This window comes from Chrysochloris asiatica, unplaced genomic scaffold, assembly GCF_000296735.1.
Source record: "Chrysochloris asiatica unplaced genomic scaffold, ChrAsi1.0 scaffold00004, whole genome shotgun sequence".
In the NCBI taxonomy this organism is placed as follows: Eukaryota; Metazoa; Chordata; class Mammalia; order Afrosoricida; family Chrysochloridae; genus Chrysochloris; species Chrysochloris asiatica.
Genome location: NW_006408522.1, coordinates 46543371 through 46546467, shown reverse-complemented (window position 1 = coordinate 46546467; position 3097 = coordinate 46543371). Strand labels below are relative to the sequence as shown.

Below are 3097 nucleotides of genomic sequence, written 5' to 3'. Positions count from 1 at the left end.
ACATAAACTCACTGCCCTCAAGGTCTTATCTTTTGATTTGCTATTGTCAGTTTGATCCCACATGTTGTTGTTGTTGTTGTTACGTGCTGTTGAGTCAACTCTGACCCATAGTGACCCTGTATAGTGTTTCCAAGGAGCAGCTGATGAGCTTGAAACCAGTGACCTTGCAGTTCAAATAACTTTGCAGTCTGACGCATTAGCCCACAGTGCCACACCAGGACTCCTATATAGACAGATCTTAAAAGATGGCACTGTTCAAGGCAGATACTCCTTACAAGTTAAGCTAAACTATTGTTTGGTTTTAAGATTTCTGGAGATATTTAGGCTTAAAGAGTATCTTAGGGCATTTCCCCCTGTCCTTGGCTGGGTTCTCTAGGGAAGCAAAACCAGGTAAACTTTGTATGTGTAAGGCCAGGATTTGGGAAATGGTTCACACAGTTGTAGAAGTGGGAGAGTCTCAGGTCCTGGTCAGATGAACCAAGATTACCAGACAGGCAGGCCCAGCAAGTGAGGAGGCAGGCTGCTAAAGACTACCAGGATCGACAGATAATCAAACAGGCTCCAGGCTAAAGAAGTGGAGGTCAGAGGACAAACCAGATGCAAGATCCAGACCCAGCAGAAAGTTAACAAGCTTTGCCTGAGTGTCTAATATAGTGGAAGCAGGCCACACCCCTGAGGAAACATTCTACAAATTGATCAGCTACTCATAGCAGGGAGTCCTAGTGTGGCGCTGTGAGCTAATGCATCAGACTGGAAAGTGGTTTGAACTGCAAGGTCAGTGGTTCAAGCTCACCAGCTGCTCCTTGGAAACCCTATACAGGGTCGCTATGGGCCGGAATCAACTCGACGGCACTTAACAACAACTCAGAGCAGAACTCATCAGAGTTAATTACGTTGTAATTTATTACATTTCATTATGGGGTAGCTACAACTTAACTCTAAAACCACTGAGAATCCTGTCCCAGTCAAGTTGACATAAAACCTTAACTGTCACACTCCCTTTTGATCAGGATCCTTTTATAGATGTTTTTAATCAAAATGTTTAATCATAATAGCCAGACACCATCTAGCTCTTCTGGTATCATGGCAGAGGAGGCGATTGTTCATGGAGGCAGTGAACCACACATTTCATATGTTCCTTCTACTCCTGACTCTCCTTCTTCCTTTGTTGTTCCAGGTGAATAGAGACCAACTGTTGTCTCTTAAAAGCTTCAAGACCTCACTACTCAGTGAAGTAGGAGGTAGAACAAAATCACTTAACACGTTATTAGGCTAATTAACTGGAATGTCCCATGAAACCATGACCCCTAAACCTCCTAACCAAGTAATTGGATACCATGAGATTTGTTTGTACATAAGCAGCCTTAGCAGCTACTCTTTTTAATGTTAAATTTCTTTTCTTAATCAAGAAAATCAAAATAAGTATAAAATCAAGAAAATCAAAATAAGTATAAACTAATGCACTGGACCATAAGGTTGGTTTGAACCACAAAGCCGGTGGTCCAAACTCACCAGCCGCTCCTTGAAAACCATATACAGGGGGAGCTATGAGTCAGAACCAACTCGCTGGCATTTAACAACAACTGCTACCTAAATATTTGTATTTAAGTTCATTGAATCTGCCACTGGTACCATAATAAGGAGTTCTAGTGATGGTGTAGGATAAGCACTGGATTGCTAACTGCAAGGTTGGAAATTTAAACCCACCAGCTGCTATGCAGGAGAAAGAAGAGGCTTTCTGCTATGGTAAAGATTTACAGCCACAACTTGTCTGTCAGTGTGTCTTATAGTGGGGGCTTGCATGTTGCTATAATGCTGGAAGCTATGCCACCAGTATTTTAAATACCAGCAGGGTTACCCATGGTGGACAGGTTCCAGCTGAGGAGCTTCTAGACAAAGACAGACTAGGAAGTAGAGGCTGCCTACATCTGAATGTTTAGCCACTGAAAACCTTACAAATAGCAGCTAAAGATTGTCAGATGTAGTGCCAGAAAATGAAAACACTATGAATAGCACCAGAAAATTGTCAGATACAATGCCATAAGATGGACAGTCAAACTGTGACTGCAAAACAGCTGCTGCCTCACAGTAGGGTTAAATCTGATGACATGATGGAATAAAGCTTTCGGGATCTTCATTTGCTCATGGGGAACAACTCAAATGAGGAGAAACAGCTGTAAATAAATATCCTTTAACAACTGGAACATTGAACGTATGAAATATGAATCCAGGAAAATTGGAAGTTTTCAAAAATGAAATGGAATGTATAAAGATCAATAACCTAGACATTATTGAGCTAAAATGGATTGGTATTAACTATTTTCAATCTGACAATCATAGAGTCTATTATGGTGGGAATGACAAATTGAAGAGGAATGACATCACGTTCTTCATCCAAAAGATCTTTCTTTAAAGTACAGTGCTGTCTGTGAAAGAATAATATCCAAATGTCTACAAGGAAGACCAGTTAATACCACTATTATTTAAATTTATGCACCAATCCCTAAAGCCAGTGATTATGAAATTGAAGAATTATACCAACTTCTTCAGTATGAAATTGATCAAACATGCAATAAAGATGTACTGATAATTACTAACAATTAGAATGCAAAGGTTGGAAACAAAGAGGAAGGGTCAATATTTGGAAAATATGGCCTTGGTGACCATATTTTGCTGGAATCACATGAGAGTTTTTCAAGACCAATGACTTATTCATTGCAAATACTTTTTTTTAAAAAAGTTTTTATTGTGAATTGAGTGATAGTTTACATGGGAGAACATCAGTTATACACTCATTGTTTCATTGCAATGATTACAATCTCCTCCGTGCATCATCATTCAACAGTATTTGCTTCCATTACCTCTGGGTTGTTGGGTTTTTTTTTTGCCGGGGAGGTGGGGTGGGGATATACACAAAAACACTCAGGAATATATAATAATTTAAACAATCAAAGGGCATATTCTGTAAGCCTGCCTTCTGGTCTCCAGCACTCAGTCTTTCTCTTTCCATGAGTCTAGAGTCCTCAGCTGCTCACTCTCTCCACATCCTCATCTCTGCCTCCATCTCTAATGTCAGTGCTTCTCTGGATAGGGTCCC

The 3097-nt window shown here is 40.2% G+C and overlaps 1 protein-coding gene across 4 annotated transcripts in view; it reads left to right on the top strand.

Moving 5' to 3' along the window:
* Positions 1-3097, top strand: part of SLC12A6 (solute carrier family 12 (potassium/chloride transporter), member 6) — a 163955-nt gene that overhangs the window by 117980 nt on the left and 42878 nt on the right. The gene's annotated exons all lie outside the window — the stretch shown is intronic.